The sequence below is a fragment of the Mobula birostris genome, chromosome 2 (genome assembly GCF_030028105.1).
Source record: "Mobula birostris isolate sMobBir1 chromosome 2, sMobBir1.hap1, whole genome shotgun sequence".
Taxonomy (NCBI): Eukaryota; Metazoa; Chordata; class Chondrichthyes; order Myliobatiformes; family Myliobatidae; genus Mobula; species Mobula birostris.
In genome coordinates, this window is record NC_092371.1 from 191,641,040 (window position 1) to 191,668,798 (window position 27,759).

General features: G+C 43.0%; 1 protein-coding gene and 1 long non-coding RNA gene across 16 annotated transcripts in view; one reads left to right on the forward strand and one right to left on the reverse strand.

Moving 5' to 3' along the window:
- The window catches only part of LOC140193988 (uncharacterized), a 56,405-nt gene extending 53,080 nt beyond the window's left edge, over window positions 1-3,325 (reverse strand). Inside the window, exons 1-2 of one of the 2 annotated variants that reach the window (XR_011885015.1) lie at window positions 2,861-3,324; window positions 208-381 (exon numbers count right to left, since the gene is read on the reverse strand). This is a non-coding gene — a long non-coding RNA (uncharacterized lncRNA). Of the gene's footprint in view, window positions 1-207; window positions 382-2,860 lie in introns of both variants that reach the window. The other variant, XR_011885016.1, reaches the window with a different exon arrangement.
- The window catches only part of LOC140193984 (protein GREB1-like), a 458,873-nt gene that overhangs the window by 51,774 nt on the left and 379,340 nt on the right, over window positions 1-27,759 (forward strand). The window lies entirely within an intron of this gene.

The following is a 27,759-nucleotide window of genomic DNA, read 5'->3' on the forward strand; positions in this document are numbered from 1 at the left end:
CGTAAAGTGAAGAAGCAATTACCGTTTATTTATATGGGGAAATTTTGTGAGCATTTGCAGACCCAAAAATAACCTACCAAATCATGCCAAATAACACATAAAACCTAAAATAACAGTAACATATATATAGTAAAAGCAGGAATGATATGATAAATACACAGCCTATATAAAGTAGAAATAATGTATGTGCAGTGTAGTATCACTTACGGGAATCAGGAAGACAGCGCCGAGCACACTGATGATGGTGTGTTAGACGGAATCGTCGCAGGTTGGGTGGTGCAGTGGCCCCCGCCCTCCAGGCCCCTGAGCGATACCGATCTGCGAAGCATGCAGGGGTGCAACGGTAGCCGGGAGGCACACAGCACATCTTTAAGAAAAAAGCTGAAATAAACATACTAATTAATTAGGTGCCGCCCGGCACATAATTGTCAGCCCAGATCAGAGGCAATTGCTGCCTTTTATCTAGAATGCTCAGGGCGTGTGCTGCCTTTTATTGCACGCTGCTTTTCCCCGTGCGCTGCCTTTCTTCGTAACAGTGAAAACACCTTCTGTTAGCGAAAACAGGTAACTAATGTAGGTCTTTCGTAACAGTGAGGTTTCATACAGCGAACGTTCAAAAAGCGGGGGACACCTGTACTCAGAAAATCCAAGAAACATAAGCAACACACAAAATACTGGTGGAACTCAGCAGGACAGGCAGCATCTATGGAAATGAATAAACAGTCAATGTTTCGGGCCAAGACCCTTCTTCGTGACTGGAAAAGAAGGGGGAAGATGCCGGAATAAAAAGGTGAGGGAGGGGAAGGAGGACAGCCAGGAGGTGATAGGTGGAGCCAGGTGCGTGGGAAAGGTAAAGGGCTGCGGAAGAGGGAATCTGATAGGCGAGGAGAGAGGACCATAGAAGAAAGGGAAGGAGGAGGAGGTAATAGGCAGGTGAGAAGAGGCAAGAGGCCAGAGTGTGCAAAAAAAAAAGTTGGGGGGGGGGAGGGAAAAACATTTTACCGGAAGGAGAAATCGATATTCATGCCATCAGGTTGGAGGCTACCCAGATGGAATATCCTCTACCCTGAGCATACGAGGAGGGCATGGACTGCCATGTCAGAATGAAAATGGGAATTAGAATTAAAATGTCTGGCCACAGGAAAGTATCGCCTTTGGCGGATGGAGCGGAGGTGCTCAGAAAAGTGGTCCCTCAACTTGTGTTGGGTCTCACCAGTGTAGAGGAGGCCACATTAGGAATACTGGGCACAATGGCTGATCCCAGCAGATTCGCAGGTAAAGTGTTGCCTCACCTGGAAGGACTGTTTGGGGTCCTGAATGGAGGCGAGGGAGGAGGTGAATGGGCAGGTGTAGCACTTTGGCCGCTTGTAGGGATAGTGCTGGGAAGGAGATTAGTGGGGAGGGACAAATGGGCAAGGGAATCACAGAGGGTGCTATCTCTGAAAATGGAGGGGGATGCGTAAAGATATGTTTGGTGGTAGGATCCTTTTGGAGATGGCGGAAGTTATGGAGGATGTGGAAACTCATGAGGTGGTAGATAAGGAACTCATCACTGTTAGTGCTGTAGGTAGATGCGGATGTCAGGAAATGGAGGCAATGCAGATGAGGACAGCATCAATGGTGAAGGCAAGGAAACCCTGTTCTTTGAAGAAGGAGGATATCATGTATGTCCTGCAAAGCAAAGCTGCATTCCGGGAACAGATGCAGTGGAGACGAAGGATTTGAGAAAAGGGAAAAAGCAGTTTTATGGGAGACAGGTTGGGAAGAGGTTTAGCCAAGATAACAATGGGAATTGGTAGGATTATAAAAAACTGTTGACATTTTGCCTCCAGAGATGAAGACAGAAGGATTGAGAAAAAGGGGAGGAGGTTTCAGAAATGTAGCAAGTGAATTCAAGGGCAGGGTGGAAGTTGGAGGCAAAGTTAATGAAATTGATGGGGTCAGCATGGGTGCTTGAAGTAGCAGTAATGCAGTCGTTATTGTAAAGGAGGAAGAATTGGGGAGCATTCCTGGCAATTTCTTGAAACATGGACTATTCTACGTAGCCATGGAAGAGGCAGCCATAGCTGGGGCCCATGTGGGTGCCCATGGCTACCCCTCAAATCTGGAGAATGTGGGAGGAGTTGAAGTAAAATTGTTGAGTGTGAGGACCAATTCTGCCAGACAGAGCGAGTGGTGGTGGAGGGGAACTGGGTGGTTCTTTTTTTGAGAAACATAATAGAATCAATGAAAGACAGCACCTAACTGGATGGGCAAACAATTAATGGGCAAAAGTCAACAAACTGCAGAAACAAAAAGAATAAATAAATAAAGAAACAAACAAACAAACAAATCAGCAGTTTTTTTTATGGGGAGGTGTGTTTTATGTTTTTCTCTGAACAACTTTCATGTTCTTTGTTTCATGGCTATCTGGAGAATACAGATTTCAGAGTTGTATAGAGATACGTGTTTTGATAATAAATGAACCTTCGAAATTAATAAAAAGAAGATTTGTTTACATGGGGCCATAAGAATGTGCAGCTGACAAACAGCGATATCCAGTTGGGAATAATGCTCAGATTCTTTTCTATATTTTACATAAGCACTTAACCAATGCAGTACACACTATCTTCTATCTTCCAAATACTTTTCACAGCAGAATATTGTATCGTTGTGTTGGGGGTGGGGGGAGAGATTGATTGAACTCCTCAGTGCTGAGTGATTGAGTGATCTTTTCCAGTTTGCAATAAATATTTATCCTTCCACAAATTTTTTTTTCTGAAAATACATACTGAAATGTTTTATTGCATTATAATACAAATATGTCTTAAAATATTTATAATGGAGATCTATAGAATTAATTTTTATATTATGTACTCACCTAATTGAGCAACTCTTCCATGCTGTACAGCCTCTTAGAGGTAACGTTCTGTTAAAATAATTTACTTCCTTTTCAGAAAATCAGCTTTATTTTGACAACTTGGTTTCTTGTTTGTTCTTTCAAGCTGGACATCATCAAGATTCATGGGTATTAGTGCAGTACTATTTATTGAAAATCCAAATTCAAAAACCCAGACACTTCAGATAAAGCTGATGATGCTATTTTTACAAAATCAGTTGAAATTCTCTGCTATGTTCATGCTAAACAAAATCCAGTAGTACTTTGTATTTTAATTTACTGTCATGTACGCACTGGGGTACAAAATGTACAGTACGTTTGAGTATCAGCATGTTCACATTTTTTGGACTTGCAAAATCCCAATATTATTTTCCAGCTTAAAAGCCAAATCATTGTGTCATTGGCCCCAGCATATGCATTGTTCAAAAGCCATGCCTCTTTTTCAGCACTAGTGCAGGCACCTGTGACTCACTTTCCTCCCGCTGTCCTCCTGAGCCACTTTCTGCTGTTGAGAATGTGGCAAGGCTCAAAGGTTGGGGAATATGCTTGCAGTCTTCTACATCCACATCAATCATTAGAGTTGTCACATGTCAACTTCTTGAGGGGGCTGGAGAAATTAGTGGAGAAACCATTGAAGCGGATGGATTTTCAGAGGAGTAGAGGAATTTCATTATTATTATTAATACTGACATTTAATTCCAGTCTTTAGTTAACTGGATATAAGTTCTCCTGTTGCTGCGGTGGAGTTTGAATTCAGGTTGTTAGTTACAAGTCTCTATTTTTGGTCGAGTAGCATGACCACAGCTTTGCCATTCAGTGTAGACCACTGTCCAATTACAGTTTCAAAGATTTGCAAAGTTGAAAAGAAAATGCAGTTATGAAATTTAAATTTTAAGACATAGATAATTTAATATTTTTAGCTAGATTATACCAAGCTTCCCGTCAGAGTCATAGAAAAGTACAGCACAGAAACAGGCCCTTTGGCCCATCTAAGCCATGCCAAAACCATTTTAAACTGCCTACTCCCAACTGGACCACAACCCTCCATGCCGCTAATATCTGCCAGATCCAAACTTCTCTTAAACTTTGAAACCAAACTCGCATGGACCACTTGTGCTGGCAAATCATTCCACACTCTCACAACCCTCTAAATGAAGAAGTTTCCACTTAAGTTCCCCTTAAACCTTTCACCTAAGCCATGACCTCTGGTTGTAGTTCCACCCAGCCTCAGTGGAAATACAAACGAGAAAATCTGCAGATGCTGGAAAAGAGTAAACAGTTGACATTTTGGGTTGAGGCCCTTCATTACGACTTCATGAAGGATCTCGGCCTGAAATATTGACTGTTGACTCTCTTCCATAGATGCCTGGCATGCTGAGTCCCTCCAGCATTTTGTGTGGATTACTCAGTGGAAAAACCACCTTGCGTTTACCCTGTTTATACCCTTCATAATTCATAATTTTGTATACCTCTGTCAAATCTCTTCTCAATCTTCTACGTTCTAAAGCATACCTGTTGTAATGTGAGTGTAATTAAAAGTAAGTTAGTACTAATTAGGATATCGGGGGGGGGGGTCTACTTCTGTCTGTTGTTCTTCCGGTGACCCTCGTGTACTTAGTGTTCCCGCCATGCCGTACGGGTTGTGAAACCCTCTATATATACGTAACGTTTTGAAGTTCGAGATAAAGTTGTTTCTTTGGCATGAAGTTGTCGAGTGTGCTTTTTCAAAGTAGAAGTTACCACATATTTTTGGTGACGAAGGTGAACTGGTTTTGTGAACGTATTGGCACATCTTTCGAACGGGAGTTTTCGCGTTCAGTATGGCTACGTTTGGAACTATCTGTGAATTCCTGGAAGAAGCCGAGGCTGGAGTATGAGGAAAGGTTGGGACACTTTTTCTGTGCCAAGGGAATTATGGAGGAGGCTAAGAAGTGCTCTATCCTCCTGAGTGTGTGTGGGTCAAAGACTTACAAGCTAACAAGGAATTTAGTAGCACCGCGGAAACCGGGGGAAGTTCCATTTGACGAACTAGTGAAAATCGTGGGGAACCATTTCAATCCAAAACCTTCTCTGGTAGTCCAATGGTGCAAGTTTCACAGCCGTTTCAGGAAGCCAGGTCAATCTGTGGCTAATTTTGTGGCCAAGCTTTGGCAGCTGTCGGAGCATTGTGATTCTGGAGCGGTGTTGGAAGACATGCTCCGTGATCGATTGGTATGCGGCATTAATAATGCCGATATACAACGCCGCCTGTTAGGGGAAACCCCACCGTTGACTTTCAAGAAAGCCTTAGGGATTGCCCAAGGCATGGAGATGGCTGCTAATAATGTCAAGGATATCGGGTTGCAGTCAGCGGCAGTGCACTAAGTCAGGAGGGAGACTGGTAAGCGGGCAAAGTGCATGGAATGTTTCTGATGTGGAGGGTCGCACTATGCAAATGATTGCAAATTCAAAGACTCTGTCTGCCATGCTTGTAGCAAAAAGGGACATTTAGCTAAAAAGTGCAGAAGTTCAAAGGGTAAGATTAAGCCTGGGCAGGGGAAAGCTCAACAGGCTCAGGCAGCCACACACCATCTAGAAGAAGCAGATGAAGAGGCAGCATGTGCCTACAACATGTTTGGAGTGGAAACAGATGAGGAACCACCTGAACCATATTATGCCACAGTCACTGTCAGGGGAAAGGACATTAAGGTTGAGATTGATTCAGGGGCTACTGCATCAGTCATTAGTGAGGAGACCTACAGGAGGACATGGGGGTCCAACCTGCCACCCATCAGACCGTCAAATCTCAAACTCAGGACCTATATGGGGCAGCCCATACCTCATTTAGGGGTGTTATACTTGGACATTTCAGCCGGGGGTCAGAAGGCTGAAGCCAGGCTAGTGATAGCTAAGGGCAGGGGCCGGGTCTTTTGGGTCACGATTGGCTTCACAAAATCCAGCTAAATTGGCATGAAATTAAGTACGTACACACGACGGAGAACATTCTGCAGTGGTACAGTGACGTTTTCAGGGACGAGCTGGGCACACTGAAGGGCGTGACAGTGAAACTCCATGTCGACCCTGAGGCTATACCACGTTTAAAGCCCAGGTCGGTGCCCTATGCCATGAAAAGCAAAGTTGAGGAGAAGCTGGAACGTTTACAGAGGCTGGGCATTATTGAGCCCATCCAGTTTTCAAGATGGGCAGCTCCCATTTTTCCAGTTTTGAAGGCAGACAAAACGGTGAGGATATGTGGGGATTATAAGCTTACGGTGAATCAGGTCTCTAGGCTGGAGGAGTACCCATTGCCACGGATGGATGACCTGTTTGCCACCCTGTCAGGGGGTAAGCTGTTCACAAAGCTGGACATGAGCCACGCCTACCAACAGCTGCTGCTCGATGAGGATTCAAAGGAGTACGTCACAATTAATACGCACAGGGGATTATTAAAGGACTATCGCCTGGTGTTTGGAGTGGCGTCCAGCCCTGCCATTTTCCAAAGGACAATGGACACTTTGCTGCCGGGGATTCCGCACATAGCAGTGTACCTTGATGATATTTTGATTACGGGGGCTATGGAGGCGGAGCATCTGGCGAACATAGAACAGGTGCTGAAGAGGCTCTCAGACGCAGCTCTGTGGTTGAAACGTGGAAAATGTGTGTTCCTGGCATTGAGTGTGACTTACCTGGGACACAAGATCACAGCTGAGGGGCTTTGCCCTGTGGAGGACAAAGTGAGAGCTATTAAGGAGGCCCCAAGCCCTAAGACTGTCACAGAACTCAGATCATTTTTGGGCATTGTGAATTATTATGGCAGGTTTCTTCCGGACCCCTCAAGGGTTTTGACCCCATTGTATAAGCTGCTTCACAATGACACTAAGTGGCAGTGGTGTGAAGAGCAGGAGAAAGCTTTCAAGGAAGTGGAAGAACTTCTCCACTCAGCGAAGCTGCTTGTTCACTATGACCCAGACAAGGAGATCACCCTGGCATGCAATGCCTCGCCCTATGGAGACGGGGCAGTTCTCTCACATGTAATGGAGGACCGTTCAGAGGAGCCTATTGGTTTTGCTTCACATACTCTGACAGTTGCAGAGAAGGGATATTCACAGCTAGAGAAAGAAGGTCTAGCCATTGTTTTTGTGGTCAAAGGCTTTCATCAGTACCTTCATGGATGCGTATTTACAAATTATACGGACCACAAACCACTGATGAGCCTCTTCAGTGAGACTAGATGCATCCCGCCACTAGCCTCAGCCAGGATACAGCATTGGGCTCTTACCTTGTCAGCCTACCAGTACACTATAGTGTACAGGGTGGGTGGGAATAATGCAAATGCTGATGCACTGAGTCGACTACCTTTACCTGAGACACCTGTTACTACATATGCGCCTCCAGAGACTGTGTTTACACTGCAGAGGTTGTCAGAGACACCTGTAAAGGTGACCCAGATCAAGCAGTGGACAGGGAGGGACTCAGTCCTGTCCCAAGTCAAGACTTTTCTTTTACAAGGTTGGCCCAGAGTCATGGAAGGAGAGGAACTGAGGCCTTATGCCAAACGCAAGACAGAACTCAGCTTGCAGGATGACTGCATTTTCTGGGGGGCGAGGGTTATCGTGCCTCCCCCTGGCCGTTCACAGATTGTGGAGGAAATTCATGAGACTCACCCAGGAGTGTCTCGAATGAAAAGCCTTGCAAGATCCTACGTTTGGTAGCCAGGAATGGGTCAGGATCTGGAGAACAAGGTAAAATCATGCACGCAATGTCAGACTAATCAGAATATGCCACCACCAGCTCCTTTGCACCCATGGGAGTGGCCAGACCACCCCTGGTCTAGGCTACATTTGGACTTTGCTGGCCCTTTTATTGGGCAGATGTTTCTTGTCATGGTAGATGCACATTCTAAATGGATTGAAGCTCACATCATGAGCAACATCACAGCCCCCTCAACCATAGACAAACTCAGGCAAGTGTTTGCAGTCCACAGGCTACCTGACACTCTGGTCACAGATAATGGCCCGACGTTCACTAGTGAGCTGTTCATTGAGCTCATGCAGCAGAATGGCATTCGTCACATTCGGACAGCCCCTTTCCACCCAGCCTCCAATGGTTTGGCTGAGCGGGCTGTTCAGACAGTGAAGGAAGGCCTGAAGTGGATGACAGGGGACCCTCTTAGCATGCCGCTTACACGTTTCCTGTTTAAATACCGCCTCACACCACAGACTACAACTGTACGCACTCCAGCAGAGATGCTGATGGGGCGGAGGCCCAAGTCAAGATTGGACCTGCTGCGCCCAGACATGAAGACGAAAGTGGAGAGAAAGCAGGAAAAGCAGAAGGAGGGACATGATCAACATGTGCGAGAGAGGCAGTTAAAAGCGGATGACAATGTCTATGTGAGAAACAATCAGCATGGCTGCCTTGGGTTATTCTTAAGCAGAGTGGTCCCGTCTCCTATGTTGTTAAGCTGACTGATGGGCGTGTTTTCTGCAGACATCAGGACCATGTGCGTCTGCGTCATGATACCGGCTCAGAGGCAGACAGTTCCATGGAGTTTCCATTTGTGAGTCAGACTATGGTGGAAGCATGTCCACCAGTGACTTTGCCAGAGGGAGAGACGCTGACAGAGGGGTTGGGGTCCCCTGAGGAGGATGGACATTCTCACGCAGACACACAGACCCCTCTCATGCGCCCAACACCAGATCCACCCAAAACACCCTCACCAGCGGTGCCTGCTGGGTCACCGGGGGTAGTGTGCAGATCACAGCGCACGCATAAACCTCCTGACAGACTGAATCTTTGATGGGACAGTTTATTTTTGTGTTGTTAGATTGAATGTTGAATCTGTCACATTTTCCAGATGTTTTGTATTGGTAAACTGTTGCTAAGGTACTAGTGTAAGTTTACAGGGGTATGCAAGTTAATAACATCACTTTTTTTATTTCCTAGTATTTTACCTTTGGGGATGTTGGATTTTAAAGTGGGAGAAGTGTTGTAATGTGAGTGTAATTAAAAGTAAGTTAATACTAATTAGGATATGGGGGGGGGGGTCAACTTCTGTTTGTTGTTCTTCCGGTGACCCTCGTGTATATCGTGTTCCCGCCATGCCGTACGGGTTGTGAAACCCTCTATATATACGTAACGTTTTGAAGTTCGAGATAAAGTTGTTTCTTTGGCATGAAGTTGTCAAGTGTGCCTTTTTCAAAGTAGAAGTTACCACATATTTTATTGAATCTTTCCTTAACTCAGGTCCTCCAGACCTGGCAACATCCTTGTAAATTTTCCCTGTACTCTTTCAACCTTGTTTACATCTTTCCTGTAGGTAGGTAACCAAAACTGCACACAATACTCTAAATTAGGCCTCACCAACGTCTTGTACAACTTCAACATAACTTCCATCTTCTGTACTCAAGACATTGATTTATGAAGCCAATGTGAGAAAAGCTTTCTTTACAACCCAATCTGCCTGTGACGCCACTTACAACAAATCATGGCCCTGTATTTCCAGATCCCTTTGTTCTACCACACTCCTCGGTGCCCTTCTACTGTTCGCTGTGTAAGGCCTACCCTAGTTGGTCCTACTGGGAACTGCAAAATGCCACACTTGTCTGCATTAAATTCCATTTACCGTTTTTCAGCCCATTTTTCCAGCTGATGCAGATCCCTCTGCAAACCATGATAACCTTGCTTGCTGTCCACTATAGCCCCAATCTTGGTGTCATCTGCAAATTTGCTGATCCAGCTAACCACGTTATCATTCAGATTATTGATAGACAGAAGATAAACAGCGAAAGACCCAGGTAACACTCTCTGTCTTCTCCCTCAAAGCCATTGTCTGATCCAATTTGCTACCTCATCCTGAATGCCGAATGACTGAACCTTATTGACCACTCTCCCATGTTGGACCTTGTCAAATGCCTTGCTAAAGTCCATGTAGATGACATCCACTGCCCTGCTTTCATCCACTTTTCTGGTAACTTCCTCAAAAAAACTCTAAGGTTGGTTAGACTTGACCTACCAGGCACAAAGCCATGTTGATTATCCTTGATGAGTCCATATCTATCCAAATACATATATCCAGTCCCTTCAAGATGTAACATATTCCTGTTTACAATGTAAAGTGATATATAAGTGTATGATTTATTAATTTTAGATACAAATGGCAAATAGCTTGGCCCACAATCGAAGGTGAAAATGACTGGAATATTCAGACTTGTCTATAAGCTGTTTCAGATGAATATACTAATTCATGGTTTGTTTTGAAACCTGTTCTTGAGTAAGGTATCATGGTACCAAGAGAACTGTTTTTACTGGTCAGGAGACCCAAGTGTTAAGCTATCTGCAAATGAAATACACATATTTGCTATTGTATCTTCGGCGATATTTTCATCGTGTTTTTTTTTGCCCAAAGCTGTCCCTCACTCTGTGCCCCTTATTTAATGTTATAGTTTTGTTTTTGCTCAAAAGTATCTTATATTACAGTATGCCAAACTTAATATAAAATCTTTCTGATCTCTCCTGTTGGCTCTACCTTCAAGAAATTGATATAGATGTCAAAGGCAATTCTTTTATGAAGCCAGATTTATCTGCTGATCAGATATTGATTATTTTGTTTTAAAGTGTCCTGTTAATAGAGTATTAATACAGGCTCTTAGGACAAACTTCTGATCTATTGGATATGCTATTCCTATAAATATTGGATATATACTATTCCTGTTAAAAGTTCAAAATACATGTATTATCAATGCATACAACCTTGAAATTCGTCTCCTTACAGGCAACCTCAAAATGATGAAACCCAATAGAACCTATTTTTTAAAAAAACACCCAATGTGCAGAGAGAAATGAAAACAAATTGTGGAAACAATACAGTAAGCACATAGCTTTCAGAATTGAAGTACACAAAAGCAAATCCACAGACATGAAGCTAGGCATTACTGCAGCCAATCAAGGAGCAGGCCGCAGCCCCAGTTCAGCGCAGAGACAAGTAAACCTCACGGAGCTGCGACCTGAATGGGCCTGTACGTCACCCTGACATTCTTACCCTTTCAATCTGGCCCAATGCTTACCTCGTCCAACCCTTGGGCTGTTCCTTGCTGTCGGATCTGAGCTCAGCAGCTTTGATGCACTCTCGGGCTCAGGCCCCACCACCTTAAGTCGGTGCCTACACGCTATAGCACAACTGTCTTGCACCTTTGAGACTTCAGTTCACACTGCAAAAATGCCATGTTGTATAGGTGGTTCAGTAGTTCACCTTTGAAAGGGAAGTTACAGGCTTTTGTTACACCAATCATTTTCAAGAAAAAGTGTGATTAATAAAGTAGTTAGTTTTTTCTTGTCTTGTTTTCTGCTCGTAAGTGGTTACTGAGCTTCACAAGTGCTACCTTAAACCAGGGTGGAGATACGTCTCTACCGAAGGAGGTGTAAGGCACTCCTTCCCTCTGCTAGCCTGTAGGTCACTGTTGGGCAAAGTATAGCAGCTGCTTAGCCCCCCTCCGATCAGGATCATGTGAAGTCACCGTATGAACATCTGGTGCATGTCACAAGCCCTTCGTATGCGACCACTGATGCCAATCAGGCAATCTCTGAAGGGTATTGATAATGGTTGGGGTCACCTGTCTTGTAAAGACACTGTCAAGAAGAAGGCAGTGGCTTATCTCTTGTAGAAAAATTTGCCAAGAACAATCACGGTCATGGAAAGACTATGATCGGCCACGTCATATGACATGGTGTCTGAATAACAAATGAAGAATAGTTCAAATTTTTCCAGTGAATCCAAAGGGTATGTAGGAAACAGAATGTGACAAGATTAAATGCAGACAGTTGAGGCTCTGCTGAATTTAAGGGGAGTGCTGGAAACAGCCCCAGTAAATTGGACTTCCAGAAAGTGTCCACAGCAGGGGTGATTGATAAGTTAGTGGCCTAAGTTAGAAGGAGATGAGTTACACAGCTCTCGTTACATGTGCATGCAGGTCAACTCTTTGAGTGATTATGCAGAAAGTTTGAAGTTAATAACTCATCAGGGATGATTGATAAGTTTGTGACCTTAGGTAGAAGGAGATGAGTTATTAACTTCAAACTTTCTGGAGGTCCAAGATCAGTATGCTCCACTAAGTGTGTAAATGTAGGAGGGGACTATGTTGAAAAATAAACGTGCTAGGTCTTCTAAAATTGACTCCTTGTACCTTAGGCTATGAACTTATCAATCACCCCTTGTAAATGGTTTGTGATTTAACTTTTATTCATCAATCAGTTTTAAATTGAACTTGACACAACGTTTTTGTTCCACTGCTGAATCGTTCTGAGAATTTTCTATTCTCTTGGTATTTGTTTGGAAACATTCAGTACTTCAGCAAATAACTTTTGTTCTAGTACTCTGGACTTCTTGTTTATACCAAAGGGAGATGACATATCCCAAACTACTTTCTGTAATTTCAACATTATTTTCCATTCTACAGCTCTAGCTCAGAGAAAGATACTTTTTTGACTTTTTATGGCAGTTGGCATCCACATTATTGCATTACTGCCATCTTCATGATTTATTTTCCTCATTGTCCATTCACTTTAAAGCCGTCTTTCCAGTCCAATATGGCAAACATTTCAACTGCATATACACTCAAGCAGTCAGGTGTTCTCTTGCTAATCTCCGCTCGATAACTTGGTACAACAATTGCAGACCCTGTTGCACCTGTTTCTGGATCCTTTGATCCATCAGTAAAAACCTGTACGCCTTTATATTTACATTCCCTGTAACTATGATATTCACTGAGTATATCAGCCGTCTTATTACTGTGCTTAATTTTAAGCAATTCCAAATCTAGAGGGATTTTCTAATACCCAGAAAGGTCTGACAGGCCACACCCCACTTGGACAAAACTCTTTATCGTATACACCCATATCTTTTGCTGTTTGCTCTCCTGTCCAACCAAAACTTTCTTTTTGTGACCTCTCCTTCTCCCAGCATGTCTGCAACACCCTTCTTGTAGGATGGCTATCACCATGCCCCCTTAAATTAATCCAGTAATTGGCCTCCAGCTGTTTACACCGCAACCCCAATGGCATTTCATTTGTCTCAACTTGGAGAGCACACGCTGGGCAAGTTCTAACCGTTCCCAAGCACACCCTTAGAGCCCGAGCTTGTACGATAGTCAGTTCTGCCAGCACAGATTTTGCTGCTGACCCGTATACAATACTTCCATAGTCTAATCTTGATCTTATTAATGCTACATAAATATACTTCAGTGATGCAAAATCAGCACCCCATTCCAATCCAGCAAGAACTAACTACATATCTAACATGTTCTCTCCATGTTAATTTCAAGTCAAAGTGCACTCCCAAAAACCAAAAACTTTCAACTCTCTCCAGGTTACATCCATACAGATTCAAATTAAGTCCCCTGAACTTTTTCCTTGTAAGGAACATGGCTTTTGTCTTCTCCACTGAAAATTTAACACCCCACTTTGTCCCCCACTCTTCAACCTGATTAATTCCATCTTGCATTTTCGTAACTTTATGTTCAATATTTCTCCCTCTTTTCCACAAAGCCCCGCCATCTGCAAACAAGGATCTCCCCATTTCCATTGGAATATTTACGAATATATCATTTATCAAAATGGAGAATAAAGTTGGACTCACTGCATTCCCCTGAGGCGTCCCATTTAATACAACATACTGGCTTGATAGCTCTGATCCTATCCTCACCTGAATAGTTCTCCTGTTTAAAAAGTCCTTAACCCAATTGAACATTGCCCCCCCCCCCCAATTCCCATTAAATGTAGCTTGATTAGGAGCTCCTCTTTCCATAACATATCATAAGCTTTCTCAACATCAAAAAAAACTGCAACCACTGTCTCCTTATTTACTTGAGCTTTTCTTATTTCATCCTCTAGACACAACACTGGATCCATAGTATTCCTTCCTTCCCTGAACCCACTTTGATACATAGACACCATACCTCTACTTTCCAAGAAGTATACTAACCTCTCATTTGTCATACGTTCCATAAGTTTACATACATGTGACGTCAAGGCAATTGGCCTGTAGTTTTCTGGCCTGCTGGCATCTTTCCCAGGTTTCCTTATTGGAATAATTATTGTCTCTTTCCAGCTTCCTGGTATTCTCTCTTCATCCCAGACTTTGTTATAGAGAAGCAGTAGTTTCTCCAGACTCCCTTCACTCAAGTGTTTTATCATACTATAACATATTTCATCTCTACCTGGTGCAGTCTTTCCTGTTTTATCCAGTGCCTTTCTTAATTCTCCCATGCTGAAAGGAACATCTTGCACACCGTCAAGGTTAGTTTTCCTACATAAAGCCTCCATATTTTCAGCTTTTGTTCTCTCTCTACTTCTTCTACTCTTCTCAGACAAATTATCAGAACTATGTACCATAACAAAGTGTTTGCCAACAACTCTGCCTTTTCCTTATTTGTTTCTGCAGTCACATTTCCATCAACCAGAACTGGGTAACTCCACTCTCTCCTGTCCCCTCCCATCCTTTTTATCATTCCCCACACCTCTCCTACTTGAGTTGTGTTTCCGATTGAATCACAATACTGTCTCGAGTGCGTTCTTTTAGCTTGTCTTATTGTCCTCCTTACTACTGCCTGAGCTTGTTTGTACTGAATCATATGTTGGAAGTTATGAGTTCTTTTAACCAGTTTAAGTGCCTTATTTCTATTTCTCACTGCTTCCTTACAATTATCATCCCACCATGGTATTATTCTCTTCTTTACTCTTCCTTTACTTTTAGGGATGGATTCTAATGCAGCTGATGTTATACTTTGTTTTAATATGCTGTCAAGTGTTCCTATGTCCATTCCATCACTGACCTGACTTAGATATCTATCACTTTTTTTCCACAAATTTCTCCCAATTGGCTTTCTCAAGGATCCATTTCCCACCTGTATTCTCTGTGACCAATGAAGCAGAAATATTTATCTTGCACCAGATTGGGTAATGATCACTCCCTACAGTTCCTTCTTGGTACACTAACCAATCACACACTGATGCAATGGAGTTTGATACTAATGTAAGATCAAGCACAGATTCTTTACCTGTATGAACATCAATTCTAGTACTACTGCCATCATTTAAGCACACTAAATACTTCTCATCTAGTAACTCCTCTATTACCTGACCATTGATGTCTGTTCTGTCACTCCCCCATAATACTTTACGTCCATTAAAATCACCACACCAAACAACGTTACTACTATTCTGCCCTTCTATCTCCTCAAGCTTGTTTAACTCTAGTCTTTTGCATGGATTATAATAATTCACAATCACCAACTCTTTCTTTTCAGACCATACTTTTACTACCACATACTCTTGTTCACTGCCTACACCTAGTATTCTATAAGGAATACCTTGCTTTACATAAGTTGCACATCCTCCTCCTCCACCCTCTCTCCTGTCTCGTTTTACTGCCTCATAACCATATAAAACAAAATCTAAATTAGGTTTTAACCAGGTCTCTTGGATACACACAACATCTGGCTTTTCTCTCCTACTAGCTATAAACTGCTTGAAATCTTGTCCATTAGCAATCAGGCTTCTTGCGTTCCATTGAAGAAGTAGCATTACTAGTAATATCAACCCACACATACTGTCTCTTGACTTGACCGTACCCTGAGTTCATCATTTACTTCTTCCCATTTTAATCCTATCAAACCCAAATGGTGCCCTGCAGCTTTCACAATAATCTAGATCCTTTCAGTTTTAGATTTGATCTCATACGTTGCATTTACCACTCCTGCTATAAAGGTCACCAGTTTCTTCTCTATCCACGCATTCTTTTTATCTTGCCTTGCTTTAGCTGCCACATGCTCTTTGCTCCACCCTCCATCATTCATTTTCTTCTATCCTGCCAACTTGACTGCCTCAGCATATGAGACCTTTTCCTTCACCCTTATCTGCTGCACCTCCACCTCTTTTTTCAACACTTCACATCCCCAGTACGCTACACTGTTACCTCCACAATTGCAGCACCTTGGTCTCACGCCCTCTCCACATTTTCCGTATTCATGTTCCCCACCACACCTTGCACATCTTCTCTTTCCTTTGCACACTTTAGCCACATGCCCAAACTCCTGGCAATTGAAACACCTCATAGGTTTTGGTATATATTCTCTTACATTGTATCTTAGAAATCCAAAATATAACTCCTTTGGAGGCACCCGATCCTCAAATTCTATCAGAAGGGTTTTAGTCTCCCTTTTCTCTGCTCCCTTTGTCATTCTTTTCACACTCTTCACTGAACTACTCCTCACCCTCAAGTTCTCCACTCACTCCTTCATATTAACACTGAGGGGAACCCCAGATATCACCCCCTTGCAACCATTGACCCTTTGTGCTCCAACTCTTACAACCCTGGACACTTTGACTTTCCCAACATTAGTCACCTTCATTGCCTTCTCCAGCTGCTCTTCAGTTTTACATCCAATCAGCAGGTTTCCATCTCCTAAAATTCTCGCATGGTTCACTTCCCCTACTTGTCCTCTAATGATTTTTGTTAGCTTAAGCGGATCAATTTTCTTTACTCCCCCTTCCCCCTCAAATCTTATCACTACATTTAGCAATTTTGCCCTCGGGCCCTTCTCCTCAACTTCTCTTCCCTCACTTTCCGATCCACCTACTTTAGACCCACCTCCTTTCTTTCTCTTCCAACCCATCATCTTCCTGCCCTTAGTCCCTCTCCCTACCTCTTCTCACTCACACTCCGTGCTATTGCTGTCACCATCAGTCTCCCTCCCTGCCATCCTATCAGAGTTTGCAAGGGACCATGTACGGATATCGTCCTGGACCTATACAGGTCGTCGGTCAATATTCCCACAGAATGTCCCCCACAACACCCCACAGCCAGCAGCTAACTCCCTCGCCCACTCAGCCACTCCCGCAGCAGCCAGCTTTCAGCCCTCCCATCCCCCGCAGAACGCCGTTGATTAGACCACACTCAGTTTTTCAAACCGTAGACCGGTCCTAGTGATTGATCTTTAATTGACTCAAGTTGTTCTACAGTATTTACAGGATCGAAACAAGAACCGTTGAAAATTCCTCTTTTTAAACCTAATATATGTTGCTAGGCAGTTCTCGATGACTCTAATGCTCGGCGTCTGGTTAGACACGACGTCTCTCCTCACCAACAAGTTCCAACGACACTAAGTCGACTGACCGGTATCGACAGCGTCTGTTTCTTTCTCGAAGCTGGCTTTCTAAGAATCCATACTATCTGCCTTGCAGGTATTTGTTTCTGGCCTCAAGGTAACCAAAGTTTAAACCCTGAAAATCCTCGGATTTTTTATAGAAAGATACTAACCTAATGTAGTTGGAGTTAAACATAACCTTATTGGCTGTTCTTTTATGGATGAGCCTAATGGTATTACTCGCTTTCTGTTATTTTGTAGTCTTGTGAAGTTAGACCGTAAGATCTAAGATATAGGAGCACAAATAGGCCATTTGGCCCATCGAGTCTGCTGCGCCATTTCATCATGGCTGATCCATTTTCCCTCTTAGCACCAATTTTCTGCCTTCTCTCTGTACCCCTTCACACCCTGGCTAACAAGAATCTATCAACCTCTGCCTTAAACATACCCTGTAACTTGGCCTCTACGGCCACCTGCGGCAATGAATTCCACAGATTCACCTCTCTCTAGCTAAAGAAATTCTCATCTCTGTTCTAAAAGGATGCCTATCTATTCTGAGTGTGTCTCTTCTGGTCCTAGACTCTCCCACAATAGGAAACATCCTCTCCACATCCACTCTATCGAGGCATTTCAACATTTGATAGATTTCAGTGGGGTTCCTATCATTCTTGTGAATTCCAGTGAGTAGAGGCCCAGAGCCATCAAATGCACCTCATATGATGCCTTACAATCCCAGAATAATTTTTGTGAACCTCTTTTGAACCTTCTCCAATGTCAGCACATCCTTAATTAGATAAGGGGCCCAGTCCTGTTGAAGGGTTTCCGCCCAAAACGTCAACGTATTTTTTTCCATAGATGCTGCCTGGCCTGCTGAGTTCCTCCAGCATTTTGTGTGTGCTGTTTGGATTTCCAGCATCTGCAGATTTTCTCTTGTTTGTATCTTAATACATTAGAAGTGCTGATAAATGGGCTCAGTATGGATAAGTACTTCATAGTTGGTATAGATTGTGGTTTAGAAGGCATACAGTGTATTGGCCTTCATCAATTGTGGAATTGAATTTAGGAGCCAAGAGGTAATGATGCAGCTATATAGGACCCTGGTCAGACCCCACTTGGAGTACTGTGCTCAGTTCTGGTTGCCTCACTACAGGAAGGATGTGGAAACCATAGAAAGGGTGCAGAGGAGATTTACAAGGATGTTGCCTGGATTGGGGAGCATGCCTTATGAAAACAGGTTGAGTGAATTCGGCCTTTTCTCCTTGGAGCGATGGAGGATGAGAGTTGACCTGATAGGTGATGAGAGACATGGATCGTGTGAATAATCAGAGGCTTTTTCCCAGGGCTGAAATGGCTGCCATAAGAGGGCACAGGTTTAAGGTGCTTGGGAGTAGGTACAGAGGAGATGTCGAAGGTAAGTTTTTTTTTACGCAGAGAGTGGTGAGTGCGTGGAATGGGCTGCCGGCAACGGTGGTGGAGATGGATACGATAGGGAATCCTGATGAAGGGTTCCGGCCCAAAACGTTGACTGATCTTTTCCATGGATGCTGCCCGACCTGCTGAGTTCTTCCAGCGTGTTGTGAGTGTTGCTTTGACACCAGCACCTGCAGGTTATTTGGCATTTACGATAGAGTTTTTTAAGAGACTTTTGGATAGGTACCTGGAGCTTAGAAAAACAGAGGGCTATGGGTAAGCCTAGTAATTTCTAAGGTAGGGACATGTTCGGCACAACTTTGTGGGCCGAAGGGCCTGTATTGTGCTGTAGGTTTTTCTGTGTTTCTACATGGTGGGCTGATGAGTACATCTTTGTGCTCCTTGATTGACAGTTCTGGCCAAACCTGTATACACTGGAATTTAGAATTAGGGACTTGTACGTGGAGATGTCTTTCATGTGTGGAAAACTGAGAACTGAGATCACTGCTCAAAAAAATACAGACTTGCTCATTTAAGACAGATGAGGATTGTGGAAGCTATGTGAATCTTTAGATTGTATCTCTGAGAGTCTTTGAATATTTTTAAGGCTGTGTTAAAGAGATGGGGTGAGCAATGGGGTGAAAGGTTACCGCGGGTAGATGGGAATGTAGAGATGAGGTTTCAATCAGTCCCAGCCAATGAATGGAGAGCAGGTTCGAAGAACTGAGTTGCCCATTTTTTTTTGTTTTTTTCCCTATTCAAGTCCTATAAAGTAAAGGATTAATTCACAACAGGAAACGCTGAGTGAGAATAAGCTGTCATCTTCAAGTGGTGTTGTAATGCAAAACAGGAAATCTGTCTCAAACAACAGGAATTCTGCAGATGCTGGAAATTCAAGCAACACACATCTAAGTTGCTGGTGAACGCAGCAGGCCAGGCAGCATCTCTAGGAAGAGGTGCAGTCGACGTTTCAGGCCGAGACCCTTCGTCAGGACTAACTGAAGGAAGAGTGAGTAAGGGATTTGAAAGTTAGAGGGGGAGGGGGAGATCCAAAATGATAGGAGAAGACAGGAGGGGGAGGGATAGAGCCAAGAGCTGGACAGGTGATAGGCAAAAGGGGATACGAGAGGATCATGGGACAGGAGGTCTGGGAAGAAAGACAAGGGGGGGGGGAACCCAGAGGATGGGCAAGGGGTATAGTCAGAGGGACAGAGGGAGAAAAAGGAGAGTGAGGGAAAGAATGTGTGTACAAAAATAAATAACAGATGGGGTACGAGGGGAAGGTGGGGCCTTTATGATCTGTTTTTGTTCTTAACCTTCTAAAGTTTCCCACACAAACTACAACCACCTGCAATGACCCAATCACTCCCATATACCATTCAAACAATATTTAGTTTAAAGTCTTATCTGTCGCTCTGCAGGGTGGACAGAGAATGGAGGAAACCATTGTTTTCTAAGTGGACTATAGAGTAATTGAATACACAAACCAGGAAGACAAGTTAAACTTCTACTAATTTTTGTATGGCCTCAGCTGGAACATTTTCTACAATTCTGTGGACCACATTTTAGGAATAATGTGAAGATTTTGGTGAGGGTACAAAGGAAGTTCATCAGTATGATTTCTAGAAATGAAAGCTGAATTATATGTGGAAATATTCTAAGCAATTGATTTTTCTGCTTTTGGACAGGAAGGACCCTTAGTGACAATAATATTCCAATGTTTTGATCTGGCAATTGAAAGAAAATGTTAACTTTGACAATAGATTTAGTAGCTTGAAGTCATGAGTTAAATATGTTAGGTAAAATGAAATAAAGGTAACTTGCATCTCAAGCAATGTTGTTTAGATGGGAAGAGAATTTTTTTTGTGTAAGACATGAGATTGCTCTAGCAGACAGGGTGAAGGAGAACCCTCAGGACTTCTGCAGATATATTAAGAGCAAAAGGATAGCAAGGGACAAAATTGATCCTGTGGAAGATCAGAGTGGTTCTATTTGTGGAGCTGAAAGAGATGGGGCAGCTCTTAAGTGGATTTTTTGCATCTATATTTACTTAGAAGATGGACACAGAGACTATAGATGTGAGGAAATGCAGCAGTGAGGTCATGGGCCATATAGAGACTACAGAGGAGGAGGAGGAGCTGTTTGCTGTCTTGAGGTAAATTTGGGTGGATTAGTCCCCAGGGTGTGACAAGGTGTTCAGTCGGACCCAGTGGGAGACTAGTGCAGAAATTGCAGGGAACTTAGCAGCGATATTTAGTCAAGGGTGAGCTGGAGGATTGGAGAATAGCTAATGTCATTCTGTTGCGTAAGAAAGGCTTTAAGAATCCGCCAGTAAATTATAAGCCGGTGAGTCTGCCATCAGTACTGAGAAAGTTGTTGGAAGGTATTCTAATGAACTGGATATATTAGTTCAGCGGTCCCCAACCGGGCCACAGAGCATGTACTACCAGGCCGCGACGAAATGATATGAGTCAGCTGCACCTTTCGTCATTCCCTGTCACGCACTGTTGAACTTGAACATAGGGTTGCCAACTGCCAGGACATCCCATATATTGGGCTAAATTGGTTTGTCCCATACAGGACCGCCCTTGTCCCGTATTTCCCCCGCTAAGGTAGAGCATTCCTTTGAAAGCTTTCATGCTGAAATGGCGTGAAGTGAAGAGGCAATTACCATTAATTTATATGGGAAACATTTTTGAGAGTTCACAGACCCAAAAAATAACCTACCAAATCATTACAAATAACACATAAAACCTAAAATAACACTAACATAGTAAAATCAGGAATGATATGATAAGTACACAATATGATAAAGTAGAAATAATGTATATACAGTGTAGTTGGGAAGATTAAGTCAAAACCGATTTGTGGGAAAAAATCGGCACTTATGTGCATGCACACCTCACGCATGTGCACACAGGTGCCAGTGCAAGGCTTCATGGTCATTGTAGTGTTTCTTGGGGTAAACACTGTCCCGGGATTTGACTGCTACTTTTGTCCCTTATTTGGGAGTGAGAAAGTTGGCAACTGTAACTGTAAAAGAAATGTTGAGGTGAGTTTAACCCTACTTGAACACCCCCCCGCCCCGGGTCGGCTGGTCCACAAGAACATTGTCAATACTAAACTGGTCTGCAGTGAAAAAAAGGTTGGGGACCACTGTATTAGTTGGATAGACAGGGACTGATTAGGGATAATCAGCATGGATTTGTGTGTGGTAAATCACGTCTACCTAATCTTAGAGTTTTTTGAGGAAGTTACCAGGAAAGTTGATGAAGGCAAGCCAGTTGATGTTGTCTACATGGACTTTAGCAAGACCTTTGACAAAGTCCAACATGGGACGTTGGCAAGAAAGTTCAGTCAAGATGAGATAGTAAGTTGAATTAGACATTGGCTTGTTGGAAAAGCCAGAGAGTGGTAGTATTTGGTTGCCTCTGACTGGAGGCCTGTGATAGCGGAGTGCCGCAGGGATCGGTGCTGGGTCTGTTGTTGTTTCTCATCTATATCGACGACTTGGATGATGACGTGGTTAACTGGATCAGCATATTTGTGGATGACACCAAGACTGGGCTGTAGTGGACAGCGAGGAAGGCAGTCATGGCTTGCATTGGGATCTGGACCAGCTAGAGAAATGGGCTGAAAAATGGCAGATGGTATTTGATGCAAACAAGTATGAGGTGTTGCACTTTAGGAGGGTCAACCAGAGTAAGTATTGCATGGTGAGCAATAGGGCACTGAGGAATGCGGTAGAACAGAGGAATCTGGGAACACAAATCCACAATTCCTTGAAAATGTCGTCTCAGGTAGATAGGGTTGTAAAGAAAACTACTGGCACATTGGCCTTCGTAATTAATGTATTGACTACAGGAGTTGGGATGTTACGTTGAAATTGTATAAGATGCTGGTGAAATTTAATTTGGAGTATTATCTGCAGTTTTGGTCACCTACCTACAAGAAAGAAGTAACTAAGATTGAAAGAGTGCAGAGAAAATTGACAAAGATGTTGCTGAGACTTGAAGATCTGAGTAATAGGAAAAGGTTGAAAAGGTTAAAACTTTATTCCTTATAACATAGAAGATTAAGAGGAGATTTGACAGAAGTATATAAAATTATGGGGGGTATAGGGTAAATGCAAGGAGGCTTTTCCCACAGAGTTTGGGTGCAATTACAAATAGAGGTCATAGATTAAGGGTGAAATGTTTAAAGGGAACATGAGGGGGATTTTCTTCACTGGGTATTGAAAGTGTGGAATGAGCTGTTAGTGCAAGTGGTCGATGCAGGGTTGATTTTAGCATTTAAGAGAGATTTGGATCAGTTTATAGATGCGATGGGTATGGAAGGCTATGGGCTGGATGCAGGTCGATGGGAGTAGGTGGATTAATGGTTCAGCATAGACTAGATGGGCCAAAGGGGCTGTTTCTGTATTGTAGTGTTCTATGACTATGACCCTAATGGCTTTTAAATTGTATTCAGTTCTGTGAGGCATGAATCTCATGTGCAACTAAAATAAAGAACCTTCAATTCTGTATTTTTACCATTTTCCCTTTTCCTAATTCCTACATAGAAGTATATACGCAAACACGAGGAAATCTGCAGATGCTGGAATTTCAAGCAACACACATAAAAGTTGCTGGTGAATGCAGCAGGCCAGGCAGCATCTCTAGGAAGAGGTACAATCGACGTTTCGGGCTGAGACCCTTCGTCAGGACTAACTGAAAGAAGAGCTAGTAAGAGATTTGAAAGTGGGAGGGAGAGGGGGAGATCCAAAATGATAGGAGAAGACAGGAGGGGAAGGGGTGGAGCCAAGAGCTAGACAGTTGATTGGCAAAAGGGATATGAGAGGATCATGGGACAGGAGGCCTAGGGAGAAAGAAAAGGGGGAAGTGGGGGAAAGGGGAAAGGACTGGATGTCCAGTCCCTATGTACTTCCATCCCCCATCCGGAAGGTCTCAAAGCTCTCCGCTTCTTTTTGGATTCCAGACCTAACCGGTTCCCCTCTACCACCACTCTGCTCTGTCTAGCGGAATTAGTCCTTACTCTTAATAATTTCTCCTTTGGCTCCTCCCACTTCCTCCAAACTAAAGGTGTAGCCATGGGCACCCGTATGGGTCCTGGCTATGCCTGCCTTTTTGTTGGCTTTGTGGAACAATCTATGTTCCAAACCTATTCTGGTATCTGTCCCCCACTTCTCCTTCGCTACATCGACGACTGCATTGGCGCTGCTTCCTGCATGCATGCTGAGCTTGCTGAGTAATTGATTTTTCTGCTTTAGGAAAGGAAGGACCCTTACTGATAAATAGTGATTTAATAATATTCCAATGTTTTGATTTGGCAATTGAAAGAAAATGTTAACTTTGACAAGAGATTTAGTAGCTTGAAGTCATGAGTTAGGTATTTTAGGTAAAATGAAATAGATAACTTGCATCTCAAGCAATGTTGTTTTGATGGGAAGAGAGTTTTTTTTGTATAAGCTTTCAAAAGACAATTGGGTATGTATTTAAGGATTGATTTTTTTTTCCCCCTGGGTTAATTTGGGGTGGGGATGATGGAATGAACAACTCCAGCTGAATGACCTCTACTAGTGCTGTAAAAATCTATGATTTGGCACATTTATGAGTGAAACTTGAGTGCAGGTTGATATAAACTAAATTTGGTAGCAGCCATTTGTGTGGAGGTACTGCTGGAATTTATCTAGCTAACCTGTCATTTGCCAGCACTAGTCACCTTCCTATTGTTTGTCCAACCTGATTGCTTATCGATTAGGGTATTTGCTGAGAAGGTTATCCGAGGCTGACTGGGAAGAATTCCAATCCTCAGTACCACAGCTAACCTTTCCAGGTCCCATTGATTATACAATCTAACCAATTAACCATAAGCACTTTCATGGAGGATTGAAGATCTGCTTGGCTTGAGTAGGCAGTAGCTAAGAATTTCAGAGGTTGATTTTTTTTTTACAAAGACATAAAGACTTTAATATAGATAAATTGAAAGTGCTAGAACAAATTGCCATCAAGAGAAAAAGCACACTTGTAGGAATGCTCCAAATACAAGTCCCTTCACCGCAACAGTTATTTCCTTTTTTAAAAATTTTTTTAATTTTAATTTTCAAATTTAATTACATAAAATAATATCTATCCTCCCCCTCCCCTTAACCCTTCCCCCGTAACATACCGCTACCTAAAAAAAAGGAAAAAAAACAGGAAAAAAAGAAAGAAAGACTGCCTGGATAGTGGAAGGTCTCCACATGCTCCATGGGATTCAAAATAAATTTAATATATGTATTTGTTTCTTTCCCCAAAGGACCAACATCTTTATCATTAGAGCACCTATATGTACAATACTATTTTTTGTAAATAAGGGCGCCAAATACTCAAAAATGAGGTTGATTTTGAGCTAAGTGTGACACATCTTGAAAATATTTCACCATGCACAGACCAGGACTAAATTTGATAGCTCTCACAAACAGGAGAGGAAATTGCATTATATTATTAATCTGTTCTTGTTGATTGCATTACACATGGTACACTAACTTCCTTGTAACTATTCAATGATCTCAGCTCAGTGATTTGCTTTTTTTTCTGCCTGTGTCAATAGTACATTAATATTAATCAGTGTCTAGATCTAATTAATGCTAATCTGCTTTCCTTAGGCCATCTTGCATCACAGCTTCTGAGGAACTGAGGATATAAAAAAATCATTTGGAACCTGTGTCACCTCTGACTAAAAGAATAATTGGGACTGAATAGGAATTTTTGAACTGAAGTAAACTCTGTCTTCAGCAGTTAGCTAAAACTGGCTTATACTAGTTCTCCCTTGGTTTGCAGAGAGACATTGAGAGTTTGATAACATTGTACATCGTACCCTCGTTTGAATAGGGGAAGGAGGACTCACTGATACGGACAGGAATGAACATCCATCTGTAATTAAGTCAGGGCCTAGCAAAGGGAATAACTGATAAGGACTGGACAGCACATCCATCTGTAATTAAGCCTTGATCCAGCGGACTGTCTTATCTGTAACTAAGTTTCTCACCAACAGACTTTGTGGGCGTACCAGTGCAAATGACATCTTGCAACAGTAATGTATGGGGCTTACTATTTATAAATATATGGTTGTAACCGGAGAGAGTGGGCCTACTTGTCGGATGGTGGCAGTACTTATGTGCCTTCCATCTGACAACTGGGTCTCAAACTCCTGCAGGAGGGTGCGCAATAAACTGATGTATCATAAGAAGTTGGTCTCCCGAGTTTTATTCAGATTTGACTTTAACACATCAGGGATATGCTGTCTTCTTGTTATCACCATTGAGGAGGAGGCATAAGAGCCTGAAGACTGAACCTCAATGATTTAGAAGCAGTTCCTTCCCCTCTGCCATAAGATTTCTGAACAGTACATTCTGAACTACCTCTATTTTTTTGCACTATTTATTTCTTTATTTTGTTATTTATTGTAACTTTTGTCTTTCCACTATACTGCTGTGGTTGTGCACTGAGGCAATTGGCCACATACTCAGTGGATAATCCTTGACATTCAGTAGCCATGTATTGCTTTGCTGCTGCTACTGCATTTTGAAGGCACCATGGTGCCTGGGATGGACCAACATGATTTACTTCCGGTGAATGCACTTGTGTAAGCAAATGGACAAAAGAGTCCCATAAACCAGTGCCTGGTAACTTGCAAAACTGCGTGCTCTTTCACTTGCTGGTACTTGGGGGGGGGGGGGTTGGGGAGAAAGAAAATTAATCATTTTTGGATAGTGTCTCAGTGACTTCCCTTGCACACATTACACACATTAGTGAGGAGACTGCAATAGTCAAGATGTACCCTGGAAGGAATCAGATGTGTAAATGTTTATTCCACAACCACAATGACAAATCTAGTGATGCTGCTTTCAGCACCTCTGGGTTGAAATGATGATCGTAGTTGGTGGAACATTGCACTCTGAAACTCCTCGCTGAAGCGCGGATACCTTGTAAATCATTCTTCACTGAAGTTCGGAGAGGAGAGTTGTACCATGAATAACTTGGATAGTCATACCTCCTACTGTGAGGACTTTGTCTCCTTCTTTCTTATCCCTTGTCAATGAGCTTGTGCTGCTGTTTATGCCCTTTGCCTAATCTCCCAGTCATGTTGCATTGCAGGGGCATTTCTTACTTATCTGCCTGTCTGAGGAAACTGGTATGTGGAGAGGCATTGTATCAGAATTAAGCACTTTAATGTTCACTGCATCAATTACTGTGTACTCTAGAGTTAAGGAAAAATAAAGTCACCTAAGCATTAGAGGTAATTAATTAGCGGACATTCTATATATTTGCTGTTTTCTTTGGCTTCTCTAACATCAGAAGCAGAATCAGGCTTAAGGCCAATTTATACTTGTGCGTCAAATCGACGCCGTAGGTGCGGCATAGCCGAGAACCCTACACTGTACCCTAAGCCGTAGCCTGACGCGCACCTCCCCAAAAATGTAACTATGCGTCGCGGTGACGCAGACAGCAACAACTGTGATTGGTCCGCTTTGTAGCATCGCATTTCCTCCTACGCTGCAGTAGCTTCCCATTGGGCAGTTGTAGAGCAGGGAAGGAACTCTGGCTGCAATGCTTTCCATAAGGCTTTACAGACCTCCGAAATTATGGAGGACCCTGTGCTTGACTCCAGTTTGTAGCTAGCTGCTACAGCCTGTTGACTTCCACCTGAAGCTAAAACTCGAATGGTGATTGCCAGTCTCTGAGTATACTGTGCTTACACTAATGCAAAATGGTTGGAGACGATGAATCAAATCATCAAATCAACCTGCCGACATCTGAAAATATTTGAAATGCATTTCCTCGTCCATGTCTCTCAGTGGCCAGACAAGCACAGAAAATTCACTCTCCTTCAGTTTCAGTCGCCATTGTTTGAAGTTTGAGTTTCTTCGTGTTGAAACTCAACACGAAGAAACCCAACACAGTGGCATAGAAACCCCACTGCCAACTAGCATTTTGGCAGTGAATTGCAGAGCGACGCAGACACACCAATGCACAAGTATAAATGCTCACAATGGCGTAGGCTACTACGCAGAAGTATAAATCAGCCTTTATTATCACGGACATCTGTTCAAGCCATGCCGCCCGAGTAACCCCTGACAGCCCCGCTTAACCCTAACTTAATCATGGGACAGTTTACAATTACCTATTAACCTATGTGGTACCTCTTTGGACTGTGAGTGGAAACCAGAGGACCCAGAGAAAACACTTGCATTCCACAGGGAGGACCCAGAGAAAATACACGCAATCCACAGGTAGACAGTACAGGGACTCCTTACGCAGCAGTGTCGGATTGAACTCTAAACTCCGGAATGCCTCAAGCTGTAATAGC